Consider the following 21,081-nt stretch of genomic DNA (forward strand, 5'->3'; position numbering starts at 1 on the left):
TTTATCTTACCCCATTTGGGTTATATAATAAAAGCGACTTTGTACACTCTAGAGTCCTTGGCAGTTTTGGGGGGTCATTTTGCTGAATTCAACTTTCAGTAAAATTGCTTTTCCTCCATAAAAAGCCCACAATTGTATTCTAACTGTGCACAAGCAGACATCAGAGGGGCTTTAGTGCTTGCTGATCTAGAATCGACTCCCCAAATGCGGTTATTAAAACTAACCATTGAAAGATCAACTACTAAACCACTCTTTAGATTGCCAGCCTACAGATGGGCTTAATGATTTATTGATGAGGTGAACAGGGTATTTTAGTAGCTATAAATGAAAAAATCACCTCTGTAAATGAGCTCATCCATCCATGTCTATTTCCATAAATCTGCTGCTCAGATGCTTATTAGGATTCTATGTGCATAGTCTATGTGAGAATGCGGTGACCTCTGACCTGCGTTTGTCCATGATGAGTGTGACGGAAGCTTGTTTTCCTGGTATATGGAAAACAGCTTGCACTCTTAGATGACTGAGACAGATACAGCAACTGCACATAGGACACACTGACCTATCCCTATATAACATAAGGTGTGTGTGTGCACAGTGGGGTATCAGAAGTCTGAGCACACTGCATTCTTCTAATTAAATGCAATTTATTATTACAAATTATATCATCAGCATAACAATTTGGGTGAAAAGTTGAATCAACAAATTGACATGAATTTCAGGGTTTCTTAGTATTTGATATGCTCCTCTTTTGCTTTAATGATAGCATGCAATCAAGCTGACATGGATTCCACAAGTTTGTGCAAAACCTAATGATCAATGTAATCCCAACATGATTTGAGAATGTTCCAAAAAGCATTGTGAGCTTGAGACGCCAAAAGAGTGGACGTCAATGTCACAAATTTGCTAATTTGATTAGTGACCTAGAAATAGTGCAGAATCTGAAATATTTCTTATTCAAGTTACTTTATTATGTTTCTTTATTTTATAATCCTTAAACTTTCTGTTTATTTCCAGGTTAAATTAGAATTTCTTTCCCAGACTTTCAATGTGGCCCCCACAGTTTGGAGATGTTTCAGCGTGAGAGATGGAGAAATGAAAATAGTACTATAGTTATTAATGAGATCAAGCCATGTCCCCCTCTCTGCCCTTGGTGGTCTTTTTGGAGTACTCTGAACACCAAGTCCATGGTCAGAACCTGCTCTCCTCTGGTTGAGGCCCAGCAAATCAGTGGTGAGGGGATTCTGCGTACCCGAGCCCCTCATTAGCTCTTCTCTGTGAAGAGTGCTTCCCACTCAACCCCTGACAGACCCTCTTTAATTGGACACAGTACGATGTGAATTTGGCTCCATTGAAGCCTGACATTTCAAACAGCTGACCTTTCTCAGGCCAGAACAGCTAAAGAATGATTAGCCTCACCCACTGTTCCCATCACAATGCAGAACGGCTAAACATTATGTATACTCGGGGGGGAAAAAAGAAATGAAGTACAAAACAGAAATGACTAGATTTGCAGTTCCTGAAGAAAATATGAGTGCTTACAAGCCAACAAAAGAAAAGTGTTCATCTGCTATTTAGACCTTGGTTCTGTGTAAATGAAATGCCACATCTAGACATCTTTCCTGTCATTACACTTAGCACGCCACCTGTTTTTCTTTCAGCTCTGCACAAGTATCAAGACAATACAATACCATCTTTGCAGTGTAAAGGCAGCTAAACTCCTTTTTTAGTTACTGCGTTTTTGCCTTTGCATGGCAGTACACAGTAGATTGCTTAACAGATGTAAGACAAGACCAATTCAGTATGCAAACAGATGCAAGAAAGAAGACCATTCACATTTCAAAATGGAACAAGAAACATTGTAATTCAGGCCTATTCAACTGGTGACCCGCTAGCCAAATTTGCCCCGTTTTAAGTTCTCAGTAGACTGGGTGAGGTTGTCGGTTGTCTTAGGGGTTGTTCACACTGAATGCGTTTTGTGTCTCTTTGCACTGTTTATCAATTGTTTTCCTATGTAAACTTGGGCTAGATGGAAATTGTGTCACACTTCAATGTTTTTACATTGTCTTGTGCAGATGTTGCGCTACAAATAATCATAATCCGTCATTTTGACAGAATGGGCAGATAATGGATGTCTGACAAGCGTGAGTTCAGAGAAACAGAAAAGTTATTTTCATTAATTTGGGCAAGAATTTCAAGTCAAATAGTTCATTCTTTGCACCTTTAACAATCCTGACTGTTATTATTCAATGAAATTATAATTATTAGTCTGATTTACTCTCTCTGTTATGGACTCTCTGTTATAGCACTTTTTTGCTTTTTTGTTTTGTCACAAATTACCTGTATATTTTTAGTAATTTCCTGATAGGTGGACATTTTATCATGTTAAAAAACTATAAACTATAGATATTTATTTTGTGAACAAATATTATAGGGCAACTATATCTCACTCACAATATCTGTAGGTATTAGCAAAATATTTTGAGATTTTTTCTATCTAGCCCATTTGTCAATTAAATTGAATAGCCCTGTTCTAAGGGGTCAGTCACACAGATTACATTTTGCTTCCATTTGCACTGTTGTTTTTTAATGTGAACAAGTGCTTGATGGACGTCTTTGCCTGTTGCGCTGCATCTCGCTGTTTTTTCAGCATCTTGTGCAGGAACACACATTTTTTTTAGACAATGTTTCAGGTTAAAAAGTCTTGATACACCTGTGTTCTGTTACATTTGTAGCTCAGTGTGTAGCATTTTTAGCACATTTATTTTTACACATCTGATCTGAACGGCTTCTAACATTGTCAAGTCCAAAATAGATTTTTAAACTGTTTACAACGTTGGAGTGGAGTCTGTATGTTCAAGTGGAATTAATTGAGTCAAGAAGAAAAAAGAAATATCTCTGGCTGTGGAGAAGGATGGGGCACTGACTGCTTTTAATGAGAGCAGCAGTAGTTTGGCTCGGGGTGGTCATGGTTTTAAGGGCGGGGGGCAGTGTGTTTGGAGCTTAGGAGGTGTCCACAGTTAGAAAATTGAGTTCAGCCATCTTTTTGGAAAGGCTATTGTCAATCTATTGATTTGAATGTCCTTTAGATATCCTCAGTCTCCATTGTGTCATTGTTCAGATGGACAATTAACTTTGCTTGGCTGATGTTTAGTTTGGTCTCCAGAGATGGTCTCCATCTCAGCAGCATCACAGAAAAAAGGTCAATTACATTCATGAGTCTTGAAGAGATGTGTGAGCTCACTGCTCAGAGAACACATAACAGACAACCTTCAGATCTCCTCAGTCGCAGGGAGCTGTAGTTCTCTGGGTAAGATTCTACAAGAGAGACACGTTCACACATGTGCTCTCATGTCTTTGTCTGTGTGTACATAAGTACATCATCACTGTAATAAAAGCCCAGGTTCACAGTCAGGGGGGAAAGCGTTCAGTATCATTCAGCTGCTCTTTTTGGCCTTCAGTCTCACACTCACACTAATCTGAACACTTTTTTCTATTGTTGCTTTTTTTGTTGATAATTTAATGTGTTTTTTTATTGAAGTGTTAATTTGGATATTATATATTTTTTCTCTCTCACAATTTCATTATATACACTACCAGTCAAACGGTTGGACACACTTGACTGAATTTGTTCCTCATGAAAAAACTCACGCTTAAATGCATTAAATGAATTATGTAGAAAACTAGAAATTGTCACGTCGTCATCGTCCTTATTTTTGCGAAGACTTATGTTGACATTTTATTTGACTCTTAGTTTGAAGTTTGGATTTGGCCTTGTCTTGTCTGTGTTCCTAATTTACTGATTCCGTCCATGAATGTTTCACAGGTGTGTGGCACCATCCTTGTTAGACTTTGTGTATATATATGACCTCATGTTCTCTTGTCCTTTGTCAGTTCTGGTCTGTATGTTACTACAAACACTGTAGTGCTTGTTTACTTTTCCTGCTTTCCATGTAATGCTAGGTTTTTTGATTAAAAGTTTTCTGTGTTTAGATCTTCTCTCTCTCTCTCTACCCCTCTTTCTCCCACCTCATTTTCCCACAAGCGTTACATAAATAGTGCCTACATGTGACTTTCTTACAATACAATATATGACCTGTGCCATATAGTGAAGGGAAAGCAGCCAATAAGTGTTCGGCATACATAGGAACTCTATGGGAATAATACTGTTTCAAAAGTATCCCAAGTGGATGTCTCATGAAGTTGGTTGAAGGGTGGTGACTTTGATGAAGCTATAATTTAGTACTATTATTATTATTTTTTTTCACTTTAGAATTCGCATACTTTCCAATTTTTCCCCATTTTTGTTTTGTCTCGATGTTTTTGATTGGATGACAAATGTACTATCACCTACAGTTAGGTGATAAACTCCATTACTACAGAAGAATAATTTATTGTGATTACTTTAGCTGCTATGTGGTAATAGCATAAGTCGCCATGCGCATGATTTTACTGTACCATATTTCCATCTGAATATTTGGCCTAATGCATTGAAATGTCACACATCAGATTAATCTCCTCCTTTGCGTTTACTGGCCTCTGTGGCCCTGTATAATTAATGCGTAAGACACATTCTCTGCCAGTTTCTGTGCTCTGACTTGGTGAATGAGTCCCTGAGTGTTTTCTTGGCAATTTCTGTTTTGGGGTCTGTATGGTGTCCAGCAATAAGACAGGTCTGAGCCTGATGGTCTGTGGACTGGGGCCCTGTGGCCAGACACCTTGCTGTTTGTGCCTTTGAGTCTCACTACAGCAACTCAGAGCCAAAGCAGCACCTGGGATGCTGCACCTCACAGTGGCCAAAACCTGCACCAGTGAGATCTGGTTCTAATGGAGCAGAGGGGGCCAGACATGTTGTAATAAGCAACATCAGGGAACAGAGAATGGAAAATGTTATGCAAATTACAGGAACCGAGATGGGGAATGAGAGACAACAAAAGAGAAATGTTTATTTCACCTGTGTCATTGACTCTCATTCACTAATATTTGCTTTTACAAAACAGGTACCTAAAAACATAAATTTGCTCTGGCCTTCATTCAAATGTTAATGAAATGCAGATAATTTTAAAGGTGCAATATGTAATAACTTTTTTTTTGCTGCGTAACAGCTTTTAATGCAACTTAAAAAATGTGCTCTTCCCGGACTTCCTAGGTAACCTATTAAAGCCTGTAGACTGATTTTCATGCAAAAGGAGCGGGTCGCTATTGCAGGGAAAATCCAAAGGATGTGACATTTATGCGTGCTCCCGGGAGCCTTGCAATAGCTTCTCTTCCGCATCAACAGACAGTCTGCAACACTAGGTAACGTTATCTTAGAGAGCAAATGTCCAGCTCCCAGCACAACACCGACTCCTTACTCCTCCTAGAGTAAGCCAAAAAAAAAAAAAGGTATCTACTGAATCCCATCTGGCTAAGCAGGAATGTGATCATGGTCGAGCGAAAGCAAGAGTGAACATCGGCAGGGCATTTGATTCCTGGAGGGACCTTTATTCAGTTTTGGGGGATCAAAACCAACCCTCAATTGGCTTTCTTCTTATTGGACAGGTAAGCTTACATAACTTCAAAGCATGTGAAATATAGTGCCATAAGGATTGATCTGTGTAATTTCAGCTAACTTGATCTTGCCTGCACAGTAAATGTCATATACAATGTTAATCTGTAATTATTCAGCATGGCAAACTACAACAATACTTGAAATGAATGCTAGACAATGTTCAGGATAATGCAAACGCTCCATTCATTAGTGTAATGTAACTTCATTATACAGAAAATATTTACATTCTATTATTATAAAACAATAGCACATCGATATATCAAAATGACAGTTGTGAAGGAATCACATCAGTACTGAATTGTGTCAACATATTTATAATGTACAGTCTATTTTATAAACAGCTACTGTCATCATCCACCAAATTTAGCTAACAGCTATTGATAAAGCTGGCTAACTAGCGGAAGCCGAGATAGGCTATCGTATAAATGTAGTCAATGTATCATACAAAGAAAATTATTACTTCAAACTACAGTCTCGCATAGTCAGACCTATATCCACTCTTTATTTTAGCCATGTTCCAGCACTGGAGAGTCAAATATACAGTCTCGAAGTTTGTAGTAAATCAATCATAACTGTAATTTTAATTATGCTACCTCATCTGTCAGCTTGATGCCGGTGAATCACGTTGTCTCCTTGTACGTTACGTCATTGTTTTGGCCAATGATTGCATCCCTATGGAGTGTGTGCATGAACGCGAGCAACATGTAGCTGGCTGCTGTTCACTTAACGGCCACAGGTGTTATTAATAACAAGGGTTTCTGAATCTTAAATACTGCACCTTTAAATATAATTCCCTCAGTGTTTACTGAAATTTCAATCACTGCCCCAAGTGGCCGAAGCTGGAAGTTCTGTTGAACGAAATGTCCACAGAGTGGCGCCAAAAGTGAGTTGCATTTTTAGTTATCAAAGATGTTAAACAGTCAACAGGAATGCATATTTTATTAACTCTACACCCTAACCCAAAGCGTAACCCTAAATCTAATCGCCAGTGGAGTCAAAATTTTATTCTAGAGCCAAATCGCAACTTCCAAATCGTGATCACATTTGTTTCAGTTAATGCCATTACTTCCTGGTTCTGAACACGGTGGCATGCAGTGACACAGAAACTAAACATCAGCCAAGCAAAGTTAATTGTCCATCTGGACAATGACACAATGGAGACTGAGGATATCTAAAGGACATTCAAATCAATAGATTGACAATAGCCTTTCCAAAAAGATGGCTGAACTCAATTTTCTAACTGTGGACACCTCCTAAGCTCCAAACACACTGCCCCCCCCCCTTAAATAAAATGATAAAATGGTAAACATTGCCTGTCAGTAAGTCGGAATACAATTTCAGGGTACATGAACCTTCAGAAACAACATGTAAATTTCCTGTGTGATCATGTTGTTTATATAGACCTCAGCTACACATGATCGGTTGCATTTTTTGACATTCATCATTATTTTCATTATATATTTTTACTGCATATATTTAAATCTTGATATTTCATCTTAACATTCTGATCAGTGACTTTATCATACTAATGAAGGGTGGGTAAAAGTGAATACCAATAAATTAATATAATGAACAGCGGTTGGGAGATTCCACACAGAGAATAACAGGGATAGAGAAGAGATTGAGAAACCAAGATGCCAATTGGTTGCCTTATGCCATCTATTTTCCAGTTAATTTTTTCCAAATGCACACAAAGGAGCATAGCGAAAAGGCTGTGAGCCTGTTAATGAAGAAAGAATAAGAGCGTTAATGTAGTCGGTGTAGAGAGAGAGAGAGAGAGAGAGAGAGAGAGAGCCTCTAGTGTGGCTTGGAAAATATTTGTAAAATATGCATCATTAAACCATTATTTAAAAACATGTCTGGAGCCCAGCCTTGAAGCTTTTCAACAACTAATGCCTCTAGTTAATATCCCCAGCCATGCAAATATCACAATTTCACGCCTTCTTCACATAATCAGCCATGGGTTTTTCTGTTTGCCATGAAAAAAACAAAACAACACTCTAAATATACTAAATTAAAATGCAGTGTGCTATTTGCTATTAACTTGTCTTTCTCTATTCACGGCTTTACGATCATATGTGCATGTTTTTGTATGTGAGAAATAGAGGAAGATATGTGGGAAAATGTAAATTGTAATTTAACAGCCCTTCTACAGAGACAGACTAGACAGCGAGAACTGTTTTGTCATCACCAGGGCAATTGCTGTTGCCAAGTGCGGCAAATCCATAAGGAAAAAAAAAAAAGAGTGAAATTTCATATCGGAGGGCCTTTTGTTATTTCCTGCCAGAGAGTGTGTAATAGAGGTGAGTTCAGACGAGGACCTTCTGCTACGGATTGAGTGAGTTAGTTCAGAAAAAAAGAGAGGCAGACAGAAAGGGACTAAGAAATAGCAATAGAGAGAAAGAAACAGGGATTATCCTCTAAGACTTCCTCGCCACTAGCACTGAGCTACCCACAATCGTTCTCCGGCGATTTGTTCCATTCGTTCTCAGCTGCTGGCTTTGTCTTGATTTGGTTACCTGGTTACCGACAGGCCTCGTTTGCAGGGTCACTTCATTAGTTCCTTTCCCGGTGAAACTGTGGCATGCGTTGGTGTGTATGTTTATGTTTGTGTCGGCTCAACAAAGAGTGGTTCACTCGCACGCTCCACCTGCCATCGCCCTGTTATCAGATCCACCCACGTGCAATCAAAACATTTGCGTGTAAAAATGGCCAACTATAGGGCTCGATTTTACTGCTGTCATATTAGCACACCTAGTAAATCTGGACGATAAATTAGCTACTCTGAGTACACATTGTGTCACTTCCCATTAGGGCTGAAGAGCTGAGACTGCATAGAGAGGAGGAGGACCAGGATGACAAGAAATGCTCTTGAAGTGTGATGTCACGCTGCGAGTGTGTGTGGCCTTCTTGTTATCAGATGTCTTATCTAATAGCAAATTAGTGTCTCAAACATTATGACAGAGTATTATGCAATTGATTTATTGATAATGGTTAAAAAGGCCTTTTGTATTGTTTACTAACAAATCAGCTCAGTGATGTAACATAAGTGGCCTTCTGGGGAAAAAAATACCAAAAAATTATAGGAAAGTATTTAATCATTTTTTATTTTACTGTAGGGAAACAAAGAACAATTATATCGACTTAACAAGTGCAGTTTTCATTTCCTATATAAACAGGAAGTTGGAGCAGGACATATTGAAGGGCTCTTCAGTATGATTTGCTACTTACTATTGCTAGTCAGAAGTAGGTGGATATTTATATATTTATTTTATATAATTTGTGCATCGGCCTCCTAGTGACCAACCAACCCACCTGGAAAGGTCCCACCACTCCCGGTGGGCCAATTCGACCCTTGTCTCAATGTCAAAGCTACCTCACATGGACTAAAAGCCACAAAGCCCCAGTTTTGATTTCTTTGTTGTATTAATATGATATGCAAATTCTGACATCATGCACTCACTGTCAGGCTGTTCCGAATCTAAATGGCTTTCTTTCTTCTGTGTTTCACCAAAGGAAAGATATGTAACAGAATGTTAGTCCCATTCACCATTCACTTCCATTGCATCTTCTTTTTTCTATACAATAAAAGTTAAAGGTAAATGAGGCTAACATTCTGCCTGACATCTCCTTTTGTGTTCAATGAAATAAAGAAGGTCATACAAGTTTGGAACAATGTGAAGGTGAGTCAATGATGACAGAATTTTCTATATTTAGGTGAACTATTCCTTTGACTGTTGGTTACATCACATTGTGGTATTTTTCCTCTATATAAACGTTGAATGTTTAATTTTGCCAACACAAAACTGACAATCGAAATATATTTCTCAAAAACATAATGATTACATATTATTATTTTAGCTAGTGTACCCTTTATGACTGCCTTTGCAAGCTGGTTCTGATGTATCTTAATCAAACAGATGGATCCAGTAATCAGCTCCATGCAATCAAATATTCACAGTTTATCGTCTGCACCCAATGAGGACAAATGAAGTGTCCATGCAGTGCGAATCGGACATTATCCAGGACGAAGGGGGAAAAAGTTCTGTCTAGTCTTTCATATTAATGCAGCCCAGAGATCATATTTAGACGTTTGGGACGTGATACAGATTCTTGACCTGGATGGATCGATAGCATTTGCCCCAGAGACAAAGTGAAAGATCCTGATAAAGCACATTGAGCATACCAAAAGTATAAGAAACATCTCTGAAACTCTCGTTTGTTCTTTAAAAGGACGATCAATGTCCCCCTTGCCGCCAATCAGAGAATGCACAGCAGGACATTGTGCTGGCAATGATACCCCTCTAAATATTTTATGAAGGCATTGAAGAGTGGTTATACAATATATTTTGCATCTGCTTGGGCTGTCCGTTTTGAAGTCTGTCTCGGGGCAACTGGCATTAGTGACTAATAGTGCCAGTCAGAGCTCAGAATTTTGGGGCTGCTGTTCATTTCACGCGCTATCACTTTTTTATTGCCCAACTGATGACTTCACGGCTAATCAATTATTCATGAGGCCCTAATTAAAGGACAAAATAAAGTAACGTAATTAGGAGCAGTTCAATTAAACAAGAGGAGATCACTGCCTTGTAAGTTGTTGATCAATAGAGGATGATGGTGCCAACTTTCCCCAATACCCTGTGAAGCCTTATTTTAAAACATACCTGTGTATTTCTACTGTTCTCTAAATGATCCCTGCTGTCCCTCTGTGTGCTTCATGGATTCTGGCAAAGGCAGCCGGTTTTAAATGTGTGCCGTCTGGTTCTATGCTTAGCCAACCAGTACCAACACACACACACAAACACAGATCCCCACATATATACACACACACACACGCACCTGGGCTAGCGTCTGTCAGTCTCCCCGATTGGCACAGGAGCACTGTTTTGATTGGGTGCGTAGTAATGGCTAATGTGTTACCAGCTAATGCTTCTGTCACAGCTCTTCATGTCCATCTATCCCCATCTTCATCACTCTCCTCTTCCTCTCCAAAAAAGTGCTAGTGCTACTATGCACCCGACACCCACCCTCTTTCTTATTCTAGTCACAGTGCTCCCACCTCCCTCTCTGAAATTTGGCTTCATCATCCACATCATTATAGAGATTATCCCATGTCTTTTATTTAATGGTGGCTAATGTATCACCAATAAAGATGAATGAGGGGAGCTGCGAAGCTCTAATTGAAGGGGCATGATGTCTGACTCTGAGCCGCTGATAATGTTGACACTGCCAAACATTTTATGAGGCACCATCACCACACTAAATGTGTGTTTAGAGGTGGAGGGTTAGCAGACACTTAGTTCAAGTGCTCATTGTTTGATAGCAGTGCATGAGAGCGCCGGGTGAATACACGTTGTCATTTTATCTGCTTTCATGGGGTTTTTATGTGTGAGATTTCCAAGGAAGGATTGCAAAATCACGTAATTGTCACTCATCAGTTCAACATTTATCTGTTTTTTTCAGAAGCCTTGAGAACTTATTCAGCTTGATATATTTCCCTCTTTTTTTTGCCACTTTTTATTTATAAGAACAATACGAGAGAGGACTGGAACTTATGGGGAGAACAATCAAGAAATGTGCCTTCAAGCTGCATTCAAATTTGCATCATCTGTATGAGAGACATACTGTAGGTCAATATATGGTTATAATATTTTCCCTCCATTGTTGCCAGTTTTATCATTTGCACGCCGTTCTTCAACATGCATCTCATTAACATAACCAGAGATGTATAGTAACGAAGTCGAACTACTTCACTACTGTACTTAAGTACTAAAAGGCTGTATCTGTACTCTACTAGAGTATTATTTTTTTCTCCTACTTCCACTTTTACTTCAGTACATATTTTCGATGAGTTTAATACTTTTACTCCGATACATTTTTTATGTGCTGCATCGTTACTCGTTATTATAAAATGTTACTGAATCAATCATTACAAACCCACATTATCACTGCCAGAGCGGTAGATGGCTCTGTCACCAGGTTTGATCATGAAGCTGGCTCATCATTGAGCGAATCAAGCTGATCAAGGATACCGCTGCGCTCCCGTTCTGCCTTTCGCTCTGCTGCTTGCATCCATAGAGAAGCTTTTTGTTTCGTGATGGAAGAAAAAGAAACACCACCTTCAACACCTTCCACTTCGAGTGATCATGGCGGTGAGGAAGGAGACCACCCCTGGCCCTACATAGAGTCAATGTTTTCATTTATCGGAGTGAAAGACAATTCATATCGAATGAAGTGCTTACTCTGCCTCCCGAAAGATTGCGAAATAATGGCCTTCAAAAATTCACCGTCGAATTTGAAGAAACATATCAAGGTAAGTTATATAATATACTTACTAAATATATACTTATAATATAATATAATATAACTAATAATGAACTGCACTTATACAGCATTTATTAATCTTAGTTAATGTTAATTTCAACATTTACTAATACTTTATTAAAATGTTGTTAACATTAGTTAATGCACTGTGAACTAACATGAACTAACAATGAACAGCTGTATTTTTATTAAATAACGTTAACAAAGATAAACAAATGCAGTAACAAATGTATTGCTCATGGTTAGTTCATGTAAGTTAATACGTTAACTAATGTTAACTAATGAACCTTATTGTAAAGTGTTACTGTTTTTTTTTGTGTAATGTAGCATCAAGTGAGTTATCCGTTCGCACTACCAGCATGCCCCAACATGTCTTAGTGAATGTCAACCTTGAACCTTACATTCTAATAATCCACTATAAGTTGCTAATGGCTTGTTAGAGCTGTGTTGGCTACATGCATTTTGTGATACATGTAGACTAGGCCAATTTGTGACCACATTTCTCTTCTGACTTTTTTGGTAATGAAACCAAAGTGCTGACAAATTATGGTGGATAACTGACTTTAATTGAATTAATTTAGCTTTTATCAATAGTGTGTCAGCAGTTATTACACTCACCTATAATGTTGCTCATGGTATAATTCTGTGAAGGTAAAACTATATATTTTTTGTCTCTTTTCAGAGCAAGCATAACTGCCACTTGAGTAGTTACGAGGAACTCACATCTGCAAAGCGAAAGAAGAAGGCTGCGATTCCTCCCTCCATCAAGCAGCCCACATTAATGGGTAGCTGGACCACGATGCCCCAGAGATTTATCGACAAGGCAATCATGAAGTTTGTTGTCCAAGGACTTCAGCCTTTCAACATTGTAGAGCAAGAAGCTTTCCACGACTTTGTGTTAGACCTGGTCCCAAATAACAAAATAATGACAAGAATCACACTCACATCTATGATTGATGATGCTGCCAAACAGATGAAGATCAAGATTACTGAGGCCATGAAAACTGTTGACCACATCGCAACAACCACTGACTGCTGGTCAGCCAGGCGCCGTAGTTTCATTGGGGTCACGGCTCACTGGATTGACCCCGAAAGTTTAAAAAGGTGCTCAGTGGCCCTGGCCTATAAAAGATTAAGAGGCTCTCACACTTTCGACCTTCTGGCAAATGCACTTAATGATATCCATGCTGAGTATGAAATTCGGGGGAAGATAGTCAGAACAACAACGGACAATGGCTCCAACTTCATCAAAGCCTTCAAAGTCTTCGGTGAAGATGGAAATAACAATGCTGGTGCTCTAGTTCAGGAGGAAGAGGAGGACGAAGAAGAAGCAGACAAAGATGAGGAGGAGGTAGAGTTTGTCGATGTATCTTCACTTTTGGATGAGGATGATGGTTTTGAGTTCCAGCTCCCGAAACACCAGCGTTGTGCATGCCACATTCTAAACCTAATAGCCACTGCCGATGCCAGCAAGGCAGTGTCCAATGACGCGTACAAGAAATTATGCTACTCAACATTTGGCAAGTGCAATGCACTTTGGAATAAGTGTTCAAGATCCTCAATAGCAGCTGAAACTGTGGAAGATGCTTGCTCCCTCCAGCTTGTGCGACCAAATGCAACAAGGTGGAACTCTGTGTTCATGGCTGTGGAGAGACTGCTCAGGATAGTGAAAGAAAAGGGAGAGGCAACAATGAGAATTTTCTGCACAGATTTGAAGGTTCCAATGTAAGTTTAAAAATGTTTCATATGGCACTCTTTCTGTCAAACTCAATTCTGGTCCATATTGTCTACTTGTAAAACATTGAATTGAATGATTAACATTGAATGATGAACTCACTATCATTACATGATATCCAAAATGCATTATTATTGCATGATATCATGCATTATCATTGCATGATAATGATCCGATCATTTAGCAATGCTGTTTTTTTTTGTCTCTTGCTGTTATATATATTATTGTCTCTTATTCTTGTCTTCATCACAGGTTTAATCCAGCTGAACTTGCATTCCTGGCAGAGTATGCTTCTGTTACGACTCCAGTCGCCCAAGCAACTAACATTTTGCAACCAATGTCCAGATGGGGTGGCTGCTTCCAACCGTCAAGCTCCTGAAAATCAAGCTGAACAGGATCAAGCTACCACTGAAGTACTGCAAGCCGCTTGTGGATGCCTTGCAGGTGGGCATTGAGGATCGCTTTAGCCCTATGTTGGAAGACCCAGAGCTGGTGGCCGCTGCTATTCTGCTTCCAAAATTCAAGACAAATTGGACACAGGAAGATGAGACAATCAAAATAGGTAAGAAATAATAGTGTATGGGTGCATTATGTGTGTATTTTACCAATTTGCAATCACAAGTCACACATATTACCGCTCAAAAGTTTGGGATTACTTTGAATTTTCTTTTTTTTTAATGGAAACACACACAAGCTTGTCCTGCATAGAAAATATAGCAAACATACCTATAAACAGGGCATTATGATGTTAGAGTATGAAATTATGATTTTAATGGAAATTAAAATTATGACCTGATGGTACCCCAGACTATCTCCACCATGCTTGATAGACAGCTTAAAGCATTGGTCTTGCGTCTGAGGTGGTGAAATTGTAGATCTGTATAGAGTGAAAAGGGGTCTTGAAGGTAGGCTACTAAACCCACGTCATGCCATACCCTGCGGACAGCACTCGGTTGGGGCCAGTTTCCTATCCCCCAATCAAGTGCTGTCCACAAAGTATTGTGTGGGTATGGGAGCCTTCCTCCTTAGCCTAGTAGTATGGCACCCAAGCCTTCCTGTCTAAGATCTGCCAGGCTGTAAATGCTGCAAAAGTTGGCTTTTTGTTTAAGGGAATTATTTAAAGTATAGAGTCATCATTTAGATTTAAATCATTCTCTTACTGATAATGTCATCATGTCAAATCTGTGGTTACTGTCATGATGGGTTGAAACTATTATTGTTTATAGAACACTCTTATATTTCAGGAATGGACTATATCAAACGACGCATTGAAGACCCCTCGTTGTAGTCCGGTGAGGTCAACAGGTCCAGCTCATCCGATGAGGACGACTTCTTTTCTGGCATGCAGGGTTCGAAGGCACAAGACGGCATCAAACAGCTAGATGCGTACTTGTCCTGTTCAGCAGATAACATGGACTTGCTCAAGTCTTTTCCAGCTGTGTGCAAGTTGTCTGTTAAGTTAAACACACCCCTTCCAGCATCAGCAGCCTGCGAGAGGCTTTTTAGTATCGCAGGATTAGTCTTTAGCCCTAGAAGAGCGAGACTGAATACATTAAATTTTGAAAACCAACTACTTTTGAGGATAAACAAAAGGTTTCTAACTTCCTAAATATGACTGCTTTATGCATACCAGTTTAAGAAGGGAATAAGCTGTGCATAAAAAAAACACAAGCAGGGAAGAGAGGGGAGGGATGCTTTAAAGGGGGAAGGGCATACTTAATCTGTTTTTGTTTACAAAGTGTTAATCTCAGTGTTAGGTGCTCTAATCACTTTTGTTTTTACATAAGAAATACTTGAATGTGGCCTACTGGCCTTTGAGATCTTTAGTTGCCCTAACAAGTTGAGGATGAAAAGTAAATGTGTAACTTCCAAAAAATGATTGCTTTATGCACACTAGTTTAAGAAGGGAATAAGCTGTGGATAAAATAAAGCACAAGCAGGGAAGAGAGGGGAGGGATGCTTTAAAGGGGTAAGGGCATACTTGATCTGTTTTTGTATACAAAGAGTTAAGCTCAGTGTTTTTAGGTGCTCTAATCACTTTTGTTTTTACATAAGAAATACTTGAATGTGGCCACTTTGGCCTACTGGCTAAACATTTTAAATAAACAATATGATGTTCAAACTTTTGACTGCTTTCTATAATAACTACATAACACAATACTTGTACTTTTACTTTCAGTACTTGAGTAGTACATTTTAAAATAAACTACTTGCAATACTTAAGTACAAAAATTGTTGAATACTTTAGTACTTCCACTTAAGTATGGTGCTTAAAGAGCACTTCAACTTCTACTCAAGTCACTTTTTTGATAGAGCACTTGTACTTTACTCAAGTCTGGGACTCTAGTACTTTATACATCTCTGAACATAACCCAAACACTTCAGGATGTCATTTTTGTGCCACTACTGTCAACAAATGAATGAGTGTATTTAAGGAATGTTACATTTATATAGCACTTTTCTGACACTACACTCAAAGTGCTTTACATAGTGAACAGGGGACTCTCCTCATCCACCACCAGTGTGCAGCATCCACATGGATGATGCAATGACAGGCATAGCTTGCCAGTACACATCACACACCAGCTGTTGGTGGAGAGGAGCGAGCAGTGTAATACAACCAATTAATGGATTAATTGATGGAATTGTTGTTTTCAAAAAGGTATCATAATTCCCTCCTTGCCTTTCGTAGTTTGCCCAAAAAGATATTCCCGTCAACCTAAGAATGGCTTACTTATAGTTTACAGACTTTATGATTTCCTGCATGTTTGAGATAAAAATGTATGTCTGAATGGCAATGAGTTTATCAAATTTAAATCGCGATATATCCTAGTGTGATTATTAAACCTCACAGATATTGAAAGGGCTTCATTCAGTTTTCTGCCTAAATTAAAGCTTGATTTAAATGGAATATACTGTATATATATATATTAGGGCTGTCAATCGATTACAATTTTTAATCAAATTAATTACATGATGTCCCAATTAATGAATCGCGATTAATCGCATTTAATCGCATATACAAATATTTGCTGAGAAAGCCCCTCATATAACAATAATTCAATATATAATGATTAAATAATTATACATAGTTATCTTTAAATACTTAAACATTATATGTATATATATATATATATATATATGTTCAGTTAATTAAATGCATTACATTCTTGTGGCAGAAGAGTTAATCATTGATAAGACGATACAAAAAGCGGCTGTAGAATACAATGTATTGTTTACTACCATATTATTGAACATAAGTCAATCATTGGCATACAGATCACAGCAATCCATTTCACAAGTGAAACTGTCAATCAGTTCGAGATTTATTATGAGGGCTTGTTTAAGGACCCATCAATTTCAACAAGTGTCAGACATGCTTGTGTAGCGTCTCTGGTGCGTTGCATCATAAACATAAAATGTTTAGGCCACTGTGTCAAGTTAAATATAGTTTAATACTTAGAACGCATCTTGAGATCCCTTAGTTTGAATTTGCAGTCCATCAAATGTTTTGAACGTAACAACTGTCTGTTTTGTGCTGTCTGGTTGTTTTCTTCACTGTATAAACTGTGCATTGCCACACAGCTGAAATTTCAATTACTGCCCTCTGGAGTAAACAGGTGGTACTACAAGCTTGCATTTCTCAGGAATCTTCCTAATTACGATCCGCATTGCGATTAATTGCAATAATATAAATGTATATATAAATTACCTTTTTTTAATAACACCAATAAATTAATTGTTCTATTTTCATTTGACTAATGTTTTGTGAATTAATTTGTTTAGACACCCATTTAATGATAAAATGGAATTAAACCAGAGACTGTTTAACAGAGACGGGCCACTTCTATTAAAAGAAAATGGGAGAAATCGGAACGCCCAACGGCTATAGGATGTCGAAAGGAAGTCCCGGCCTACAGGTAAAAGAACCAATCACCTTTTAGATACAGACAATGCCTGTTAATCAACTCAAGTTTCTACTGCTGATTTTAAATATGTTCTTTGATTGTAATCTTGACCCACCGTTTTGGAGATTTCTGTCTTTCCCCATTCAAGTAGATAGGAGCTGTAATTTTATGCCACTTGTTTACAAAGAAAAATAGCTGCACGGGAGCATTCCAAATATGGTTGACGAGTTACCTGACTTACTAAAAAGATTGATTGAACTGTTGAAAACAGAATTCAGAATTACATTAAACATAAAACATGGAATTTATGGGGGGAAAACATTTACGGAATTCGGGAAAAATATAAAACCAATTTGAAGGGTCCTAAGTTGTCTGTCCATGTAAAACCATGTAAAAAGAGTTGCTAAAATCACTCACAATAACTTGTAATTCAGTTTCAAAATTCACATTCAATACATTCTGTCCTGAACTGGGACCAATTGAACACATCAGCTGGGGATCTATGGGTAGTCCTATTGATGCAGACTGTGAATGCAGGACAAGCCAACCATTGAGAAGCAGATTAGATTAAGAATATTTTTTTTGCTGCGTGCTGAGCCCCGTCACTGCAAAGCCCACTCACTCAGACTGCATCAGTTACACCACTCTGCCCAGCAGCATGCCTCAGGACCAGTCCATCCCAGAGGTCTGCAGCTCAGTCCATTCACTGAGACTGAGAAGTTCTTTTTACTGTCCATTTAAAGCTCAAAAAAGTCATTTTGCTGATTTGTTGTTAAGCAGAATAGAGATTGGATTGAAATTACACACTGTCTGTGGGCCTTACAGAGCCTGTGGTTTGTCTTGTCGAAAACAAACTTTGCCATCTTATCCTTCAAGCAAACCTCATCTCTGCAATTTCAGGGAAACAGCTCAGGACTCGATCGCAGATCTGACTCAAACAATGACAAAATGAAAGGAAATAAATGGAGAGAAAAAAGTAGAAAGGGCAAAGCATCCAAAGTTCTGCATCACTTACTTTTCAATTATGGCAGGTGAAGCAGAACGAATTGTTAGTGCCATTTATTTACAGTGCCTTTCTCATTATTAAAGTACAAGTGAAGAAATCCGTCCTTGTGTATAACAACCTGCCTGTTTTACAATAACAAAGTCTTCCTTTTCTGTCAGATAGGCTTTGTCATTTGGAGAGAAGCAAGGAAAGAGAATGGCAGGGTTGGCAAAGTAGCATGCTGGCAGAAACATTCTCATCTACACACACACGGATATAGTCAATTGTAATCCTGGTGAATGCCTCTTCTCTCACAGCATTCAGCTAAAACCATCAGTGCAGATCAAAAGTAATAGGTGAATGAATCGATTATGTAATGATTGGCTGGTTGAAAGATTTTTTTGTGCTGGATGAGAGGGATATGAGAGATATTGAAAACACATTAACAGAGATGCCACATTGGATACTTTCTTTCTCAGAGGTGGAAAGACACAGTGTGCTAGCAAGCAAGCATGGGCCTAAGTGATCCTTATGTTGATGTTCCACATAAAATCACATACGAACCATTGTGATTAATCTCCAATTAAATTTAAAAGGAATCAACATTGGTGCCTTTTTTGTTGTTGTTGTTGCTGGGTTTCAAAGTATCTAATTTCCAAGACCAAGAAGTCTTAAGTGGTTTTACATACAATGTTTTAACATAATGGTACAACTGTAATTAAACAGTTAATGCATATAATTAATTGCAAATATTTACTCAGAAGTAAATAATAATAATAATATGTTTTATATATAGCGCCTTTCAAAAGCTCAAGGTCGCTTTACAATCAGTGTACATAAATAAAGATGAACCCATCTTAAAGAGCACCTATTATGGTTTTTCAAATATTACCTTTCGTGTAGTGTGTTATATAGCGTTTTGTGAATGTAAAAAAGTCTGGAATCTATGCCCTTGACTCTGCCTAATATCTTTTGTGTTCCATGGAAGACTGAATGTCATTTGTGTTTGGAACAATATGTGGGTGAGTAAATAATGATAGAATTTACATTTTGGGGTGTCCCTTTATTAATTTTATATGTTCAAATGATCTCCATATACCATGTTGTCAAAACTAGCCATGTTAAAAAAATAAAAAAATAAATGTTTATTCAAGTATACTGAAATAATATCCTGACTGCTAAAATGCATGCAGATCAACTATACTGGTCAGTTGTTATACAAAAACCTTGTACATGATTGAATTGTAATAACCAATATAATAAAATAATAACCAATAATAATTGCTGTCTAACATACATGATATATTATTATTCAAAATTATTGCATTTTACATCATTAACTGTATAATTATACATAATAAATAACTATTATTTTTAGATTTAATGGCACTTTTAAGTCAAGTAAAGTGAAGTAATATTCTTTGTGTGTGTACATAACCTCAGCAAAAAAAGAAACATCCTCTCCATTTCAACTGCTATTATTTTCAGTAAAATTAACATGTGTAAATATTTGTATGAACATAAAAACAAGTTTCACAGACATGTGACTAACAGAAATGGAATAATGTGTCCCTGAACATAGGGGGGTCAAAATCAAAAGTAACAGTGAGTATCTGGTTGGCCACCAGCTGCATCAAGTACTGCAGTGCATCTCCTCCTCATGGACTGCTCCAGATTTGCCAGTTCTTGCAGTGAGATGTTACCACACTCTTCAACCAAGGCACTTGCAAGTTCCCGGCCATTTCTGGGGGGAATGACCCTAGCCCTCACCCTCCAATCCAACAGGTCCAAGATGTGCTCAATGGGATTGAGATCCGGGCATTTCACTGTCCATTGCAGAACACGGACATTCCTGTCTTGCAGGAAATCATGCACAGAACAAGCAGTATGGCTGGTGGCATTGTCATGCTGGAGGGTCATGTTCGGATGAGCCTGCAGGAAGGTTAACACATGAGGGAGGAGGATGTCTTCCCTGTAACGCACAGCATTGAGATTGCCTGCAATGACAACATGCTCAGTCCGTTGATGCTGTGACACACTGCCCCAGACCATGACGGACCCTCCACCTCCATATCAATCACGCTCCAGAGTACAGGCCTCAGTGTAATGCTCATTCCTTCGATGATAAACGTGAGTCTGACCATCACCCCTGGTGAGACAAAACCAGGACTCATCAGTGAAAAGCACTTTTTGCCAGTCCTGTCTGGTTTATCCTGTGGGTTTGTACTCATAGGCGATGTGGTTGCCGGTGACATCTGGTAAGGACCTGCCTTACAACAGGCCTACAAGCCCTCAGTCCAGCCTCTCTCAGCCTATTGCAGACAGTCTGAACACTGATGGAGGGATTGTGCATTCCTGGTGTAACTCAGGCAGTTGTTGTTGTTGCCATCCTGTCCCTGTCATGCAGGTGTGATATTTGGATGTACCGATCATGTGCAGGTGTTACATGTGGCCTGCCACTGCGATGATGATCAGCTGTTCTTCCTGTCTCCCTGTTGTGGTGTGTTAGGTATCTCACAGTACGGACATTGCAATTTATTGCCCTGGGCACATCTGCAGTCCTCATGCCTCCATGCAGCAT

General features: G+C 38.6%; 1 pseudogene; it reads left to right on the top strand.

The window, feature by feature from the left end:
* Nucleotides 1–21,081, top strand: part of LOC127630588 (cytosolic carboxypeptidase 6-like) — a 423,742-nt pseudogene that overhangs the window by 300,917 nt on the left and 101,744 nt on the right.

This window comes from Xyrauchen texanus, chromosome 37, assembly GCF_025860055.1.
Source record: "Xyrauchen texanus isolate HMW12.3.18 chromosome 37, RBS_HiC_50CHRs, whole genome shotgun sequence".
Taxonomy (NCBI): domain Eukaryota; kingdom Metazoa; phylum Chordata; class Actinopteri; order Cypriniformes; family Catostomidae; genus Xyrauchen; species Xyrauchen texanus.